General features: G+C 39.3%; 1 protein-coding gene across 1 annotated transcript in view; it reads left to right on the top strand.

Moving 5' to 3' along the window:
• The window catches only part of LOC118555230 (olfactory receptor 8B3-like), a 238,155-nt gene that overhangs the window by 131,571 nt on the left and 85,533 nt on the right, over nucleotides 1–21,051 (top strand).

A 21,051-nucleotide genomic window follows, 5' to 3' on the forward strand; every position in this document is an offset into this window, starting at 1 on the left:
ATCCTTCTGAACACTGATTGTTTTCAATTTTTTTCATTTTAACTACTCTTTTGGATATGTAGTGCAATATCACTTTAGTCTTTTTCTTACATTTCCCTAATAAGTAATGATGTTGATTTGCAGGTGACATAGATACATATTCATAATATATTCATTAGCTATTTGGAGATCACCTTTTGTGAAGTGCCTGTGCAAGTGTTTTGCCTGCACAAAAATAGTGTCTAAGCTCTTTTTCTTATTTTTTTTTGCCTATATATATATATATATATATATATATATTTTTTTTTATTAAGTTCATTTGGCCAACATATAGTACGTCATTAGTTTTTTTTTCTTATTAGTTTGAGTTTTAAGAAAGCATATTCTGGATATGAGTCCTTTTTCAGACATACACATTGTAGTTATTTTTGTTCAGTCTGTGTCTTGCCCATTCAGATGGCCATTCTTAATGATGTCTTTTTGATAATAGATGTTTTAATTTTAATGAAGCTCAATCTATCAACTTTTTTCTTGACTGTTAGTGCTGTGTCCTATTTAATCTTTATTACGAAGTTATAAATATATTCTCATGTTTTCTTCTGAAAGCTTTGTTTTTCTTTTAATGTTTAGATTTTTGATCAATTTTAAATTAGTTATAATGTATGGTGTGAGGCAGTAAGTTTATTATTTTTTTCAAGAAGATATTCAATTCCTTTAGAATCATTTAGAGAAAAGGCCATATCTTTTCTTTAAATTGTATTGGCTATATTTCTACAGATCTACTTGAAGACCATGGGACAATATTCTTATGTGACTAGTTGGAGAGAAGCTGGCTTAGAGCCAAAGTGCTGTATTCTGCCAGCACAATGTTGAATCGAAGTGATAAGAACAAAAATTCTTGTCTTGTTTTGAAGTGGATATTATGTTTATTCTAGAAATTTGATATCTTTTATGCTGTTTTAAATGGGTTTTTTAAAATTTAATTTTTTAAAAAAGATTTTATTTACTCATGAGAGACAGAGGCAGAGGCAGAGGGAGAAGCAGGCTCCCCATGGAGCAGGGAGCCCGATGCGGGACTTGATCCCAGGACCCTGGGATCATGACCCGAGCCGAAGGCAGATGCTTAACAGACTGAGCCACCCAGGGGTCCCTTAAAATTTAATTTTTTATTATTTATTACTAGTATTTAGAAATACATTTTCTTTTTATATGGAGTTGACCCTTGGACTACATGGGTTTGCACTGTGTGGGTCCATTTATGCATGGATTTTTTTACAGTATAGTACTGTAAATGTATTTTTTCTTATGATTTTCTTTTTTTAAAGATTTTATTTATTTGACAGAGAGAGAGAGAGAGACATCACAATCGGGGGGGGGGGGCAGAGGGAGAGGGAGAAGCAGGCTCCCGGCCGAGCAGGGAGCCTGGTGCGGCTTGATCCCAGGACCCTGGGATCACGACCTGAGCTGAAGGCAGATGCTTAACCGACTGAGCCACCCAGGCATCCCTTCTTAATAACATTTTCTTTTCTCTAGCTCATACAGTATATACGATATAATATACAAAATATGAATTAATTGTTTATGTTATCAGTAAGGCTTCTAGTCAATGGTAGGCTATTAGTAGTTAAGTTTTTGGGGAGTCAAAATTTATATGTGGATTTTCAATCATGTGGGAGTTGATACCCCAACCCCTGTGTTGTTCAAGGGTCACGCATTAATTTTTTATCCAGCCACCTTGCTAGCTTCTTTTATTAAATATTTTACTTATTAATTTAATTAGCAAAAGAGGAAATAGGAAATCTTTTTATTTCTATATACATAATCATGTCACTTGCAAATAAAGACTTGATTCTTCCTTAATGATCTTTCATTTTCCTCATTGCTCTAAGAACTCTAATACAATGATGAATAGAGGTGAAAATAATGGACATCCCTGTGTTGTTTCTGATCTTAGGGTAAAAGCATTCAGGCTTTCACTACTGAATATAGTGTTTGCTGTAGCTTTATTTTATTTTTTTATAGAAAGCACGATCAGATTAAGAGTGGGTGATTAACTTTCAGATAGAAAGTAATGGTTTTTTTCTAGAAAATACATATGTATGGTAAGAAAATTAAATGGCACAAAAAAGTATACCGTAGAAATAAGCCTTCCTTTTGCTTCAATTCTCCCCTAGATATAACTATTCCCAGTCCTAGAAATAGGCATTTCTATGTATTGACTTATCTATTTATATACCTAGGGACCCCCTTTTTTGTTTTAAAATTCTGTAAAAGGGCATTTAAAGATGTATCTTGAGTAGATATGGAAGATAAAGAGGAGTGAGCAGAGGACATTGCTGGGCAAGAAGAGAAATCAAGACATGTGAAAAGGTGTGAGTAGGAAAGAAGAGAAAAGAGGAGGCAACATGGAAAACTGATGGCAGCTTCGGCTCTGGTACCATTTTGGTTTCTCCTGATTTTCTGTCCCCATACCATGATGTGACTGCCTGACTTTGCTTGCTTGTTGCTATGTTGGGGGCAGCACCAGCAAATGCTTAAGGTGCAGAATGGCAAGGATTTTCAATTCAAAAAACATTCACATATGCACTTACTTACCTATTTTTAAAAAATAAGGGTTGGTTTTAGCTCCAAGAGGTAAAGAGCTTGGAAGTTGTCACACTCATTCTCACATTGAGAAAAAAGCTGAACAAACTGAAAACCAACAGCTTCTTAGATCCAATGGAGAACTGAGGTCACAGAGCCAACTCTCTCCTGGAGAACTGGAGAGAGGTGAGAATACCTAATCACAGCTTACTTGGAGCTGAAGCTGCTGGAGCTTATATACATATATTGGTAGTAACACTTCACCAGTAATTGATGAATTGCTGGAGGCTGAGTATGGACTAGCTTGAAATGTTGAAACTCTTAAGGACTTAGGGGGGCCTCCACACTTTTGTGAATTTTACCTCTGGGAGCACCATCAGGTTCTCATGGTGAAGGTTGAAAAGAGTAAGGGCAATACCCAACTCCTGGTCCTACTGTCCCACTTAGTCTTCCTATCCCAACAAATCTTTATAATAACAGGCACAGAGTTGAAAGAACGGCAAGGCTCAGACTCTAATTAAGAGTTTCTAGGGAGGGGCGCCTGGGTGGCTCAGTTGTTAGGCATCTGCCTTCGGCTCAGGTCATGATCTCAGGGTCCTGGGATCGAGCCCCGCATCAGGCTCCTGCTCAGCGGGAAGCCTGCTTCTCCCTCTCCCACTCCCCCTGCTTGTGTTCCCTCTCTCGCTGTCTCTCTCTCTGTCAAATAAATAAATAAAATCTTAAAAAAAAAAAAAAAGAGTTTCTAGGGAAATCCAAAGACAAAAGGGGAGAAGAAAATGACACTAGAGGAAATAGAAGCCTCAGACACCTACAGCAAATAGTAAATACAGCATAACTCCTAGCCAGATAAACATAAAACTTCGCACTAAAGTCCTATGTACCTCAGTTCCTATTACCCAAAACATCATGCCTAGTTTTCACCAAAAAATAACAAAGCACACTGAAAGGCAATATAAAAGTCAATGGAAAAAACAATGGAAGACAATGGAAAACAACAGAATTAGACCCAGATAGAGCAGAAATGCTGGAATTCTCAAATCAGGAATTTAAAACAATTATGATTACTGTGCTAAGACTTCTAATGGAAATAATGGACAGTAAGCAAGAACAGTGGGTAATGTAAGCAGAGAGAGGGAAACTTAAGAAAAAATCAAAAGGAAATTCTAGAAATCAAAACACTATCACAGAAATGAAAAATGCCTTTGATGGGCTCAGTAGGAGAGTAGGCACGCCAGAAGAAAGATCAGTGATCCTGAAGGTATATGTCAATAGAATTTCGTAAACTGAAATGTAAAGAGAAAAAAAGAACAAAAAATATGGAGCAGAATGCCCAAGAATCATAGGACAATTATAAAAAGAATACCAGGGAAAAAAGAAAGAAATGGAAGAAAAATTTGAAATAATAATAGTTGAGAATTTTTTTAAATTAATGAGACACAGAACCTTAGTGAAGCCAAGCAGGATAAATACAAAAAATCAACACCTAGCCATATCCCCTTCAAACAGCAGAAAACTAGACAAAAAGAAAATCTCGAAAGAAGGCAGAGGACAAATACCTACATTACCAACATAAAACCATGGATAAGAATTACAACAGACTTCGGACACCAGAAACCTGAACTTAAATAAAATCTTGAAAGAAAAAAAAAAGTATAGTTGATATTAAGAGAGGAGAAAAAAAACTGTTATCATATAAATGCTCAATTAAAACTGGAAAAGGTAGAGAATGGAAGATTAAAAAAGAATCAAAACAAGTGCAACAAATAAAAAATAGATTCAAATATTAGAGATATTAATTCAACTATATCAATAATCACTTTAAATATAAATAGTCTAAGTATGCCAATTAAAAGACAGACTGAGAGAGTGGATAAAAAAAGTAAAACTCAGTGCTATCTGATCTACAAAGCAACCCATTTAAAATATAAAGATATAAGGGGGAAGAGCAAGATGGCGGAGGAGTAGGAGACCTGGATTTCGTCTGGTCCCAGGAATTCAGCTAGATAGGGATCAAACCTTTCTGAACACCTACGAACTCAACAGGAGGTCGAAGAAAAGAATAGCAACAACTCTCTGAACAGAAAAGCGACCACTTTCTGGAAGGTAGGACGTGTGGAGAAGTGAATCCGAGGCGATATTCGGGAGGATAGACGGCAGGGGAGGAAGCCTCCGTCGGCTGCTTCTGGCAAGTGATAGAGCTGCGGAGCAAAAATCAGAACTTTTAGAAGTCGGCTTTGCTGAGGGACGTCGCTCCAGTGGCTAAGCAGGGGGTGGAACCCTCGTGGGACAGTGTGGTCTCAGGACCCTCGGGGTCACAGAAAGACTGGGGGTGCCTGAGTGCGGCAGAGCTCCCAGGTATCGGAGCGGGGAAGCTGGCTGCAGAGACGGAGCCCAGGCGCGGGCTCTCAGCTCGGGGTTGTCATAAACCGTGATCCGCGGCACAGTCGGGCCACTGCTCCTTCAGCAGGGACCCAACAAGCGGCAGATCCGGGGAGACTCACCTTCCTCCCCTGGGAGGAGCGGCGCGGGAGCGCACCGCAGGGATCTGCTGGGTTTTGAGACTCCACACCGGGTCGGGTGCCAGAGAAATGCTTGGTCACAGGCCGGGTGAGCACTGACTGCTTTTCTCTGGGGGCACACTGAGGAGCGGGACCCCGAGTTCTCGGCTCCTCTGGGGTGGAGACTGGGAGGCCGACATTTTCACTCTTATCCTCCAAAGCTGTACAGAAAGCTTGCAGGGAACAAAAGCTCCGGAGAGCAAACCCGAGCGGACTACTTAGCCCAGACGGGGCAAGGGCGGGGCAATTCTGCCTCCGGCAAAGACATTTGGGAACCACGGCAACAGGTCCCTCCCCCAGAAGATCAGCGAGAACAGCCAGCCAAGACCAAGTTTACCGATCAATGAGAACAGCAGAACTCCAGCGCTAGGGGAATACTGCACATAGAATTCATGGCTTTTTTACCATGATTCTTTAGTCTTTCAAAGCTGATTTTTTAAATTTTCTTTTTCTTTTTTTTTAATTTTTCTTTTTCCCTTTTTCAACCAATATCTTATCAATCCCTTTTTTTAAAATCTTTTTTATTTTTCATTTTTAGAGTCATATTCTATCCCTTAATAGTAGTTAACCTTATTTTTGGTATATATATAAGTTGTTCTCGCTTTAAAATTTTGTGATACAGTTTCTTCTAACAGACCAAAATATACCATAAATCTCTAGTGTATGGCTTTGTTCTAGTCTCCTGCCTGATCGCATTCTCTCCCCCCCTTTTTTAAATTCCTCTTCTTTCTTTTTTCAACCAACTTCTTATCAATTCCTTTTATAAAATCTTTTATAATTTTCATCTTTACAGTCATATTCCATCCCTTCATCGTATTAACCCTTATTTTTGTACATATATAAGTTTTTCTTTCTTTAAAATTTTGGGAGGTACTTTCTTCTAACAGATCAAAATATGCCCAAAATCTAGTGTGTGGCACTGATCTATGCACCAGCCTGATCATATTTGCTCATATTCTTTTTTTTTTTTATCTTTTTCTTTTTTCTTTCTTTCCCTTTCTTTCCCCTGGTTTCAGGTCTCTTCTGATTTGTTTAGTGTATATTTTTCTGGGGTCGCTGTTACCCTGTTAGCATTTTGTTCTCTCATTCATCTATTCTCCTCTGGACAAAATGATAAGATGGAAAAAATCACCTCAAAAAAAAGAACAAGAGGCAGTACCAACTGCCAGGGACTTAATCAATACGGATATTAGTAAGAGGTTGGAACTAGAGTTCAGAATGATGATTTTAAAGATACTAGCTGGGCTTGAAAAAAGCATGGAAGATATTAGAGAAATCCTCTCTGGAGAAATAAAAGAACTAAAATCTAACCAAGTCGAAATCAAAAAGGCTATTAATGAGGTGCAATAAAAAATGGAGGCTCTAACTGCTAGGATAAATGAGGCAGAAGAGAGAATTAGTGATATAGAAGACCAAATGATGGAAAATAAAGAAGCTGAGAAAAAGAGAGATAAACAACTCCTGGTTCATGAGGGCAGAATTCGAGAGATAAGTGATACCATAAGACGAAACAATATTAGAATAATTGGGATCCCAGAAGAAGAAGAAAGAGAGAGAGGGGCAGAAGGTATATTGGAGCAAATTCTAGCACAGAACTTCCCTAATTTGGGGAAGGAAACAGGCATCAAAATCCAGGAGGCACAAAGAACCCCCCTCAAAATCAATAAAAATAGGTCAACACACCGATTTCTAATAGTAAAACTTATGAGTCTCAGAGACAAAGAGAAAATCCTGAAAGCAGCTCGGGAGAAGAGATCTGTAACCTACAATGGTAGAAACATTAGATTGGCAACAGACCTATCCTCAGAGACCTGGAAGGCCAGAAAGGACTGGAATGATAGATTCAGAGCACTACATGAGAATAATTGCAGCCAAGAATACTATATCCAGCTAGGCTGTCATTGAAAATAGAAGGAGAGATAAAAAGCTTCCAAGACAAACAAAAACTAAAGGAATTTGCAAACATGAAACCAGCCCTACAAGAAATATTGAAAGGGGTCCTCTAGGCAAAGAGAGAGCCTAAAAGCAACATAGACCAGAAAGGAACACAGACAATATACAGTAACAGTCACTTTACAGGCAATACAATGGCACTAAATTCCTATCTTTCAATAGTTACCCTGAATGTAAATGGGCTAAATGCCCCAATCAAAAGACACAGGCTATCAGATTGGATAAAAAAAACAAGACCCATCAATATGCTGTCTGCAAGAGACTCATTTTAGACCCAAAGACACCCCCAGATTGAAAGTGAGGGGGTGGAAAATCATTTACCATGCTAATGGACACCAAAAGAAAGCTGGGGTGGCAATCCTTATATCAGACAAATTAGATTTTAAACCAAAGACTGTAATAAGAGATGAGGAAGGACACTATATCCTACTTAAAGGGTCTATCCAACAAGAAGATCTAACAATTGTAAATATCGATGCCCCTAACATGGGAGCAGCCAATTATATAAGCCAATTAATAACAAAAGCAAAGAAACACATCGACAACAATACAGTAATAGTGGGGGACTTTAACACCCCCTCATGGAAATGGACAGATCGTCTAAGCAAAAGATCAACAAGGAAATAAAGACTTTAAATGACACACTGGACCAAATGGACTTCAGAGATATATTCAGAACATTCCATCCCAAAGCAACAGAATACACATTCTTCTCTAGTGTCCATGGAACACTCTCCAGAATAGATCACATCCTAGGTCATAAATCAGGTCTCAACCAGTACCAAAAGATTGGGATCATTCCCTGCCTATTTTCAGACCACAATGCTTTGAAACTAGAACTCAATCACAAGAGGAAAGGCAGAAACAACTCAAATACATGGAGGCTAAAGAGCATCCTACTAAAGAATGAATGGGTCAACCAGGAAATTAAAGAAGAATTAAAAAAAATTCATGGAAACCAATGAAAATGAAAACACAACTGTTCAAAATCTTTGGGATGCAGCAAAGGCAGTCCTAAGAGGAAAGTATATAGCAATACAAGCCTTTCTCAAGAAACAAGAAAGGTCTCAAATACACAACCTAACCCTACACCTAAAGGAGCTGGAGAAAGAACAGCAAATAAAGCCTAAACCCAGCAGGAGAAGAGAAATAATAAAGATCAGAGCAGAAATCAATGAAATAGAAACCAAAAGAACAGGAGAACAGATCAACGAAACTAGGAGCTGGTTCTTTGAAAGAATTAACAAGATTGATAAACCCCTGGCCAGACTTATCAAAAAGAAAAGAGAAATGACCCAAATAAATAAGATCATGAATGAAAGAGGAGAGATCACAGCCAACACCAAAGAAATACAAACAATTATAAGAACATATTATGAGCAACTCTATGCCAGCAAATTAGATAATCTGGAAGAAATGGATGCATTCCTAGAGATGTAGAAACTACCAAAACTGAACCAGGAAGAAATAGAAAACCTGAACAGACCTATAACCACTAAGGAAATTGAAGCAGTCATCAAAAATCTCCCAAAACACAAAAGCCCAGGGCCAGATGGCTTCCCAGGGGAATTCTACCAAACATTTCAAGAAGAATTAATACCTATTCTTCTGAAACTGTTCCAAAAAATAGAAATGGAAGGAAAACTTCCAAACTCGTTTTATGAGGCCACCATTACCTTGATCCCCAAACCAGACAAAGACCCCATCAAAAAGGAGAATTACAGACCAATATCTTGATGAACATGGATGCAAAAATTCTCACCAAAATACTAGCCAATAGGATCCAACAGTGCATTAAAAGGATTATTCACCACGACCAAGTGGGATTTATCCCTGGGCTGCAAGGTTGGTTCAATATCCTCAAATCAATTAGTGTGATACAATACATTAATAAAAGAAAGAACAAGAATCATATGGTCCTCTCAATAGATGCACAAAGAACATTTGACAAAGTACAGCATCCTTTCTTGATCAAAACTCTTCAGAGTGCAGGGATAGAGGGTACATACCTCAATATCATAAAAGCCATCTATGAAAAACCCACAGCAAATATCATTCTCAATAGGGAACAACTGAGAGCTTTCCCCCTAAGGTCAGGAACGCGGCAGGGATGTCCACTATCACCACTGCTATTCAACATAGTATTAAAAGTCATTTTGGGGAAAACCGAAGAGACTCCACCCCAAAACTGCTAGAACTCATACAGGAATTCAGTAAAGTGGCAGGATATAAAATCAGTGCACAGAAATCAGTGGCATTCCTATACACCAACAACAAGACAGAAGAAAGAGAAATTAAGGAGTCGATCCCATTTACAATTGCACCCAAAACCATAAGATACCTAGGAATAAATCTAACCAAAGAGGCAAAGAATCTGTACTCAGAAAACTAAAAATACTCACGAAAGAAATTGAGGAAGACACAAAGAAATGGAAAAACTTTGCATGCTCATGGATTGGAAGAACAAATATTGTGAAGATGTCAATGCTACCTAGAGCAATCTACACATTCAATGCAATCCCTATCAAAATACCATCCACTTTTTTCAAAGAAATGGAACAAGTAATCCTAAAATTTGTATGGAACCAGAAAAGACCCCGCATAGCCAGAGGAATGTTGAAAAAGAAAAGCCAAGCTGGCGGCATCACAATTCCAGACTTCAAGCTCTATTACAAAGCTGTCATCATCAAGACAGTATGGTACTGGCACAAAAACAGACACATAGATCAATGGAACAGAATAGAGAGCCCAGAAATGGACCCTCAACTCTATGGTCAACTAATCTTCGACAAAGCAGGAAAGAATGTCCAATGGAAAAAAGACAGTCTCTTCAACAAATGGTGTTGGGAAAATTGGACAGCCACATGCAGAAGAATGAAACTGGACCATTTCCTTACACCACACACAAAAATAGACTCCAAATGGTTGAAAGACCTAAATGTGAGACAGGAGTCCATCAAAATCCTAAAGGAGAACACAGGCAACAACCTCTTTGACCTCAGCTGCAGCAACTTCTTCCTAGAAACATCACCAAAGGCAAGGGAAGCAAGGGCAAAAATGAACTATTGGGATTTCATCAAGATAAAAAGCTTTTGCACAGCAAAAGAAACAGTCAACAAAACCAAAAGACAACTGACAGAATGGGAGAAGATATTTGCAAATGACATATCAGATAAAGGGCTAGTATCCAAAAGCTATAAAGAACTTCTTAAACTCAACACCCAAAGAACAAACGATCCAACCAAGAAATGGGCAGAAGACATGAACAGACATTTTTCCAAAGAAGACATCCAAATGGCCAACAGACACATGAAAAAGTGCTCAACATTGCTCAGCATCAGGGAAATCCAAATCAAAACCTCCATGAGATACCACCTCACACCAGTCAGAATGGCTAAAATTAACAAGTCAGGAAACGACAGATGTTGGCAGGGATGCGGAGAAAGGGGAACCCTCCTACACTGTTGGTGGGAATGCAAGCTGGTGCAGCCACTCTGGAAAACAGTATGGAGGTTCCTCAAAAAGTTGAAAATAGAGCTGGCCTATGACCCAGCAATTGCACTACTGGGTATTTACCCCAAAGATACAAATGTAGGGACCCGAAGGGGTATGTGTACCCCGATGTTTATAGCAGCAATGTCCACAATAGCCAAACTGTGGAAAGAGCCAAGATGTCCATCGACAGATGAATGGATAAAGAAGAAGTGGTATATATATACAATGGAATATTATGTAGCCATCAAAAGGAATGAAATCTTGCCATTTGCAATGACGTGGATAGAACTGGAGGGTATTATGCTGAGCGAAATAAGTCAATCAGAGAAAGACATGTATCATATGACCTCACTGATATGAGGCATTCTTAATCTCAGGAAACAAACAGGGTTGCTGGAGTGGTGGGGGTGGGAGGGATGGGGTGGCTGGGTGATAGACACTGGGGAGGGTATGTGCTATGGTGAGCGCTGTGAATTGTGTAAGACTGATGAATCACAGACCTGTACCTCTGAAACAAATAATACATTTTATTTAAAAAAAAAAAGTAGATAGTAGGAAGGGAGAAATGAAGGGGGGGTAATCGGTGGGGGAGACGAACCCTGAGAGACTATGGACTCTGAGAAACAAACTGAGGGTTCTAGAGGGGAGGGGGGTGAGGGGATGGGTTAGCCTGGTGATGGGTATTAAAGAGGGTAAGTACTGAATGGAGCACTGGGTGTTATACGCAAACAATGAATCATGGAACACTACATCAAAAACTAATGATGTAATGTATGGTGATTAACATAACATAATAAAATAAACAATAAATAAAATAAAATATTTAACGATACAATGTAAATAATATAATTATTATAAATAATATAAAATATAAACACCATATTATAAATATACAATATTTATATAAAATAATATTATATATAAATTTATTATGTTTATATTATAATATACTTATTATACTTATTTATAATACACTTATATATTATAATTTATAAATAATATATAAATAACATATAAATAATTTAAATCTAAAGGAAAAGGTTTGCGAAAGATGTACCATGCTAACACTAATCAAAGGAAAGCTAGAGTATCTGTATTAATTTCAGACAGTTCAGATTTCAGCAAAAGGAAACTTATCAGAGATAAAGAATTACATAATGATAAAGGGGTCAACCCCCAAGAAGACGTAACAGTTCTTAAGTTCACATGCCAGAAAACAGAGCATCAAAATCCATGAAGCAAAAACTGATAGAACGGAAAAGGGGAATGGATGAATCCACTATTACAGCTGAAGACTTGAACATCCCTCTGTCAGTAATCGACAGATCCAGCAGCCTGAAAATCAGGAAGGACACAGTCAAACTGAACAACATCATCAATCAAATTGATCTAATTGGTATCAAGTCATGAAAAGACATGGCAGAATCTTTAATGCATATTGGTTAATGAAAGAAGCCATTCTGAACAGGCTGTATACTGGGTGGTTCTGACCAGAAATCACCGTAGAAACCAAAAAAGATCAGTGGCTGCCATGAGTAGGTGGAGCACGGGGTATTTTTAGGGCAGTGAAACTACTCTGATGATACAGTAACAGTGGGTATATGACATTATGCATTTATCAAAGCTCATAGTACACCAGAAAGAGTGAAAACTAACCTAAACTGGACCTTAGTTAATAAGTGTGTCAGTATTGGTTCCTATATTGTAATGAATGCACCTCACTAAGGCGAGACATTAACAGTAGAGGAACCCCTGAGTATGGAAGAAGGGGTGTATGGGATCTCTCTGTATTATCTGTTCAATTTTCTGTAAGCCTAAAACTGTCCTAAAAAATAAAGTCTACCAATTAAAAAAGAATTCTGATCATTTTCTTCTCTGAGTCTGGAAGTAATACAAACTTATTTAGGGAATTTGGAAAGTAAGAAAATTGTAAAGAAAGAAATTTACCCCTAGATTACTAAGTAAAGTTCAGGAAAGAACGTTTCCATTTTGAGGCATTTTCTTTTAGTAGGATTATATTCCATATTCCATGTTACAAAATATTTTCATTTTTTATTGTGCTATGAGTTTTTCCATTGTTTCTCCTTATTCTTTATAGTTTTGCTGCATATTATTTCATCATATGGCTGTATCATATTTTATAAAACTTTTGTCCTTGTCCTTTTGCTTGTTTGTTTCTCCCTTTTTTTTTTGTTTCAAGTTTTTACTTAAATTCCATTTAGTTAACATACAGTATAATATTAATTTCTGGAGCAGAATTTAGTGACTCATGTCCTCTTGTTTCAAATCCTTCAATGCTTTATCAGAATAAATAATACTATGACTATAACTTCAGTGTAAAACTCTTTGGCTGAATTTATGGCAATTTCCTCAGGATAGATTCTTCACAGGGATGGTATTAAATGCATGATGCTTTGGATTTGTCATTTCTTTCCCAGTGAATTTATTCCAATTTGCACTCCCGACAGTAGATAAATACTGTTAGGAAATGTCTACTCTTTGTGAGACACGCTGTACTAGAAAGGGTTTAGCTCAGGAGAAGTAATCACCTTGATTATTTAAAGGCAGTTTACTGTATTCATTTCTCTTTGCATACCTCTCTTAGTGAAATGACAGGGAAAGGCCATTGCACATCTTTTTTTCCCTGCTTTTGCCTCTGGATACATACATTGTATTCAGTAAGGCTCAGTCTCATTAACTTTACCAGTTTTGGCATCCTTGAATTTGGAGGAAGAGAGAAATATGGGGCTTTGTGAAGCAGGTAAGACACTTTGATGTTTACGATAAATTCTTTAGAGATGTGTAACTTAAATACTCATTTCTTTGTTTTCCCATTAAGGTTAGGTCTTCCACTATGGTACTCCACAGAACCCTTTACTTAATCTGTTATAACATTTACTACACCATAGAGCAATTGCCTATTTCTGTGTGGCTCATCCTCACACAAGAATATAAATTTAGTGAGGGTAGTGTCTTTGCTGTTTGTCTGGTTATCTCGAAACTGCTCAGGAGAGTAATTGGCATATACTTGATGCTTAATAACTACTTAGTGCAGGAAAGAATGAGGAGTCCAGGAGTTTGAGAAGATTATTTTTTTAAAAAAGCCATGTCTGACTTTCAGGCCTATGATTGTAGACACATTTGAAGAGAACATATAGCATGTCAAAACAGAAGCGAATGGTGCATTTTCCCCACAGTGGTTGTTCTCTATTCTTGCTGCTTCATCCTGGGTACAGGCTGTCCCTCAGCCTCCTCCATCTCTGGATGAGAAGTGTCTTTTCCCTACTGTGACTCAGGTCCAAGTGAAAGTACAGTGCACACCATCAGAAATTAGTCTTAATAGGGCGGCATTTTGGAAAAAGTGGAGATTCAACTTCAATGTTTTTGTCAGTTCTTACCACCATAATCTTTCAGTTTATCTCATACGCCACCTTGGCGTTGACTTCATTAATGCTAAGGGACCTGGAGTGTTCGTGCCTTCACAATGATCAATCATTCACTGGGTTGCCTTCAAAGGAATGCATGTTCTCAGGTGCTTCTGCACCTCCCGTGAAGACAAGCCAGTCTTCAGCATTCTGAGGCGAGCTCTCTGGCAAAGAGAAGCAGGGACGGGTGACAGGTGTTTGAATTTTATGAAAGCTTTCTTGAAGTTGGAGTGCATACAAATTTGACAATGGGATCTAAGGGAGATACTGCCAATGTGTGGTACCCTTCTCAACGGACGGAGGTGTTTTTATGTCACCGCTGTGACATTAGCGAGAACCAACAATAAAATACATTACGTCTGAATTGTCCTTTTGTCTCTTGAGCATTTCCTCTTTCTAGTGTATTTCTCTGTTTCTAAGTTCTATATATTGGGTGAAGTTTTGTTTTGCCCATTGGAATCAATTACTCCCTTTGCAATTGAAGGCAAAGGGCCTATTTTGCTGTCCATGGAAGGTATCCTGCTTTCTGCGAATGTTTCCCCAGATATTTAGAGCTGGAAACACTTGATTCCTTCTCATTTACCCTGGCTGTGTTCCAATTCTGACAAAAAACTGAGTTTTCAATGGACCTCACCCTCCCGGAAAACTGAGATGTCTTCTTGCTGCTCCCAGCCTTCTTGACGGACACACCCGGGTATTTCAGTAGCTTACATTTTTATCATCTTATTCTATTCATTTGGGCCTCATTTGTAGGGGCACATTCATATCTATGCTGGGTACCCTGGAAGGGAACAAATGAATCTAAACAGAGCACAGTTCTTTGTGGGAAGCAAGAAAAGGGTCTGTTATCCCATTACCAAGATGGTGGGGGAAGGGGTTTATGAGCAGAAACAGAGATATGAGAGACTGCTCCACAGCCTGCCTGCCTCTTCCTCCCCACTCCCTTCCTCAGACTGTCCATCTGGCTAGCTTCCAGTCTAGCCAGCAGGCTTCGCAGGTGCAAAGAAATGTATCTTCTGGCTAACTTCAGGGAGTTCTTGGAAGGAACCAGATAGGGTTAGGAGAAGGCAGGCAGCTGGAAACTCGGCCAGGTCACACTGCAGAAACTCTGGTTGGAAGGCTGGGGGAAACTCCTCGGATCTCTTTCTCAGACAACTGAGCACTGCCAGTGGCACCCCCTAATATCGCCACCTTCCAGAGCAGGGAGCGGGCAGGTGTCGTGCCTTTGGCATTATGAACTCTAAACTGCTTCAGGAGCAGAGACCTGAACAGGAGTGTCCGAGTGCCTGAGGTTGGGTGACACTGCTGTTATGGGGGTAGTTTGTTTTTTTTTTTTTTAATTTAAATTCAATTAGCCAACATATAGTACATCATTAGTCTCAGATGTAGTGTTCAACAATTTATCAGTTGCACATAACACCCAGTGCTCATCACATCACATGACCTCCTTAATGCCCATCCCCCAACTATCCCATCCGCCCACCCACCTCCCTATTGGGGAGTGTTAATGGTAGGTATCCTGGTTTCTCCCATAGTGTGGGGATTTAATTAAGACTCATGTTAGAGAAGAATCTGCCAAATAGGACAGACAGTGACACACCTTATTCTTCAATTCTGCCCGAATTTCACTTCCTTCTTGAAGATATTCAGTCTGATTTATCCTGCTATTCCAAGCTTTCATTTTTTGGAAGCTTTTGGCTTAGGGTTTTTAGACCACACATGTAATGTGGATTCCAGCCCCAAACACATCCAAGTGTGGGCTTGCAGTTAGGAATTCCCAGAGGAGTGTTATCTGCTTCATCCAGAGCCAATGCTGAGATGAGACTGTATTATCCCCACGTCCGTATGCGGGGCCACTTTTTCCTACTTCACTCACTGGGAATGGAGCCTCCTGGGCCCAGGCTTTGTCTCCCAGCCTTCATATATGAACAATCGGTCTTGGCAGGTTTCCCAGGACAAGTGTAGGTTCCAGCCTTCACCTGCCTCATAGGATTCCTCCCTTCTTGTCTCTTCTGCCCACCCAGGAACCTCTACTTTCCTGGCAGCTCAGTCACGCACCAAAATTATGCATTCTTCTTTAAACCAGCATTTTAATGCATGCTCAACTGGAAGGAGTTTTTCTGAATTTCAAACTGCTACATGGCTCAAAATGGCTGCCTCTTTATATAATTTTAGATTTTATAAATGAACGAATAAATGAGTGATAGTAAATGAATGAATGAAAGTTTTATTTTATACTGTAGTGACTTGGCTATTGCTTTACATTTGCTGAGTCTCATAAGAGTGAAAAAAGCATCAAGAAAAAGAGTCTTTATGCTAAAAGGGAATACTTTTTTTTTTTTAAAGTAAACTTTAGAACATTCAACACTGAAACCGGAGGAGATCCTCTGGGTAGAGAGTAGTTACTGGACCCCGTGACACAGGTTCTTTCCCAGGGACTCTTCTTCCCCTCGCCCTTCTGTCTTCTAACTGATGTCAACCCAACAGCATACAGGCCTCAGAAGGCTGTTGCCCCTCAACACTGGAAAAATGACTGCACAAGGCAAGGCCATAACCTTTCAAATAAGACTTCCAAAATGACTGCCCTGAAGGCTAGGGAGCACCTGGGCTGTAGTAAATATATATATTTATATGTATATATATATATATATATATACATATAAATATATATATATAGTAATTTATATATAATGATATATATAAATATTATATATTATAATAATTTATATATAATAATATATAAAAATTCACTGACACTTAAGATTTGTGTCCTTCCTGGTTTGTATATTAAATCTCAAGAAAAAAGTAAATATACGTATGTACACACACACACACACACATTTTTATAGGGCCAGAACATAAAATAAAGGCTAGATAAAATAAAACACAGAACATTTGTGGAGAATGTGTCTTATGGGTGTCGTTTCTTATCTTCAGTATGTGCCCCACAGGGGTTACTCTCATCCCTGTACCTGTGGAAAGAGCCTCCTTTCATCCACAGCATTTGGGGTCTCACTTGGACATGTGTATATCTCAATGTCCAGATATAGTGGGAGACCGGCTTCTCCCTCCTCGGTCTATGCAGGGCTATCTTTCTCAGTGTTAGCTTTTGTTTGAAGATCTGCTTCTGCCTTGGGAGACTGACACTGCCAAAGTCTTTAACTTGCAGAAGAAATCCTATTACCTAGTAGAGTTCATCCTTGTTCTCACAGTAAATGAAGGAATTTGAGTTCGAACCAGCCCTGCCTGGCCATAAAGCCCATATACTTTGCACTGAATGACATGGCGGTATGATTTTAATTTCTCTGAGAATAAGAGAATTTATTCCTGCCTGGAGCCTACCTCATGTGTAACCACAAAGTTCTAATCAGAGTTATAATATAAAGCTTCAGTTATATTGCAGCCCCGTGCATTGGTAAGAACATAATCTTTTTTTTTTTTAATTTTACTTTATTATGTTATGTTAATCACCATACATTACATCATTAGTTTTTTTTTTAATTTTTTTTATTGTTATGTTAATCCCCATACATTACATCATTAGTTTTAGATATAGTGTTCCATGATTCATTGTTTGTGCATAACACCCAGTGCTCCATGCAGAACATGCCCTCCTCAATACCCACCACCAGGCTAACCCATCCTCCCACCCCCCTCCCCTCTAGAACCCTCAGTTTGTTTTTCAGAGTCCATCGTCTCTCATGGTTCTTCTCCCCCTCCGATTTCCCCCCCTTCATTCTTCCCCTCCTGCTACATTCTTCTTCTTCTTTTTTTCTTTCTTAACATATATTGCATTATTTGTTTCAGAGGTACAGATCTGAGATTCAACAGTCTTGCACAATTCACAGCGCTTACCAGAACACATACCCTCCCCAGTGTCCATCACCCAGTCACCCCATCCCTCCCACCCCACCCCCCGCTCCAGCAACCCTCAGTTTGTTTCCTGAGATTAAGAACTCCTCATATCAGTGAGGTCATATGATACATATCTTTCTCTGTTTGACTTATTTCGCTCAGCATAATACCCTCCAGTTCCATCCACGTTGTTGCAAATAGCAAGATCTCATTCCTTTTGATGGCTGCATAATATTCCATTGTATATATATACCACTAGTTCTTTATCCATTCATCTGTTGATGGACATCTTGGCTTTTTCCACAGTTTGGCTATTGTGGACATTGCTGCTATAAACATCGGGGTGCACGTACCCTTTTGGGTCCCTACTTTTGTATCTTTGGGGTAAATACCCAGTAGTGCAATTGCTGGATCATATGGTAGCTCTATTTTCAACTTTTTGAGGAACCTCCATACTGTTTTCCAGAGTGGCTGCACCAGCTTGCATTCCCACCAACAGTGTAGGAGGGTTCCCCTTTCTCCGCATCCCCGCCAACATCTGTCATTTCCTGACTTGTTAATTTTAGCCATTCTGACTGGTGTGAGGTGGTATCTCATTGAGGTTTTGATTTGGATTTCCCTGATGCCGAGCGATATTGAACACTTTTTCATGTGTCTGTTGGCCTTTTGGATGTCTTCTTTGGAAAAATGTCTGTTCATGTCTTCTGCCCATTTCTTGATTGGATTCTTTGTTCTTTTGGTGTTGAGTTTGATGAGTTCTTTATAGATTTTGGATACTAGCCCTTTATCTGATATGTCATTTGCAAATATCTTCTCCCATTCTGTCAGTTGTCTTTTGGTTTTGTTGACTGTTTCCTTTGCTTTGCAAAAGCTTTTTATCTTGATGAAGTCCCAATAGTTCATTTTTGCCCTTGCTTCCCTTGCCTTTGGCGATGTTTCTAGGAAGAAGTTGCTGCGGCTGAGGTCGAAGAGGTTGCTGCCTGTGTTCTCCTTTAGGATTCTGATGGACTCCTGTCTCACATTGAGGTCTTTCAACCATTTGGAGTCTATTTTTGTGTGTGGTGTAAGGAAATGGTCCAGTTTCATTCTTCTGCATGTGGCTGTCCAATTTTCCCAACACCATTTGTTGAAGAGACTGTCTTTTTTCCATTGGACATTCTTTCCTGCTTTGTCAAAGATTAGTTGACCATAGAGTTGAGGGTCCATTTCTGGGCTCTCTATTCTGTTCCATTGATCTATGTGTCTGTTTTTGTGCCAGTACCATACTGTCTTGATGATGACAGCTTTGTAGTAGAGCTGGAAGTCCGGAATTGTGATGCCGCCAGCTTTGCTTTGGTAAGAACATAATCTTTTGAGAGAAGGTAGGCATGAGATTGCAGCTTTTCTCTGACTTACTAACCAAGTGATTTTGAGCTAATTATTTCACTTTGTTAAACACAGCTTAGTTACTTGAAAGAAGAAATAATAATACATGGTTGCCATTAAGAATAATGTACACAGTTTTTGGAAAGCACTTTGCATAATGCCAGAAACTTCCTCTTTTCCCCTGGTTTTCTTCCTTTCTAAAGGAAATATGAGGTTTCATATTCGACTTAAAATTTACTGAAATTTTCTTTTCAAAATCTATATGATATGTAAAGACAAAAAAGGAACCCATTTCCTGACTTAAACAACAGTGAGAGTTGGGTTCTGCTACCCCATTTAACAGATGAGGTAAATGAGGCTTAGAGACTTTAATTTGCTGCTTATAGCTAATATGCCAGGAAAATTGTTGAGAAATTATTATATGTTATTTTCCTCCCCCCTCACAGGTAAAATTTTGCAATTTTTCTGCCCTTCTCCAGCCTGGCAGAAATTTTAAGGCTTACTGCTTGAAGAGTTTGAGCCACAGGGGCCCCTGGACTCTAGACACCAGGCATGCTATGGGCAAGGGGACCAAACTTAAAAGATAGGGATTAGGTGAAATTCTCGGGAGTTAATCACCAAACTCTCTGACTGTTGGCATGTTATTATTAAGGCCACTTTCCTTCTGCCTCTTAAATTAGATCAGGGTCTCCTTTCTAGGGAAACTGCCCAGTGTTTGAGGAAAGACCTATAGATAATGAAGTTGGGGGTTCCTACACGAACCACTGAAGGGTGAAGTCTTCCAGTTTCCAAGTGTGGTTCAAGCCTGTTGAGTGTCCTATCAACTTAGGGCACTCAGTTTCAAGAGAACAGCCATGGATCACCGAGCATTTGAAGAAAGACTATGACATGAATAAAGGAATTCAGATGAAACAGTGAATGTCCTACTGCAGTTGTCCTACATGGCAGAAGGTATCTAGAGGCAGACAGACAGGCAGGAATCTAATGCAGGAAGATAGAACTTGTCATCTTGTATTGGCCAGTCTCATCATGCTTGTGGTGAGCTGGGTGATTTCTACATGGGTTGACCACAAAGTCACCCTGCTGGTTACTGAATTTAATGGGAAAGAAACTGATAGGAAGCCCTGGGACAGGAATGCTCTCTCAAGGCAGCCCTCTGCTGGAATGGAGAATGAGAGTGGGACATAGTCTTTCAGCAATTCTTGGGGGTTACTTCTTTGCCTCCTTCCAAATTTTTGATTTGGCAGGCACTGTGCCCAAGTTTTGTGGTTGGGCCTTGTTGTGTCATGGTAGGGAAAGGAACTGCACTCATTCCAGCTAAATGCACTGACTCAGGCTTCTCCTCTGGGAGTTCTCTTTCCAAACAGCTATTGGACCTAGGCAGGCCAGCAGTGGCCTGTATCTGCTAACATGCATGCTGGCACCAGCACTTAGGCGGTTTCATGTTGATGTCTACTTCCTGGGGTAGGTGATATGTTTTAGAGGATTTATTGTCTCAAGTTGAGTTTCAAGATTTTATTTATTTATTTATGAGAGAGAGAGAGAGAGAGAGAGCAGAGGGAGAGGGATAAACAGCTGAGCACAGAGCCTGATGTGGGGCTCCATCCCATGACCCTGAGATCATGATCTGAAATCAAGAGTCAAATGCTCAACCGACTGAGCCACCCAGGCACCTCTCAAGTTGAGTTTAGATGTAGGGGAGTGGTACAGGTTTGAAGCGGTGTTGGAGGAAAGAAGTGAATGCAGTGCGAAAGGAGTTGACATTGATTTTCCATCACCATTCCCTAGAAAGAGAAATTAGAGGAACTGATGGCTTTTTCCCACTTAATGGTGAAGAA

The sequence above is a fragment of the Halichoerus grypus genome, chromosome 11 (genome assembly GCF_964656455.1).
Source record: "Halichoerus grypus chromosome 11, mHalGry1.hap1.1, whole genome shotgun sequence".
NCBI lineage: Eukaryota > Metazoa > Chordata > Mammalia > Carnivora > Phocidae > Halichoerus > Halichoerus grypus.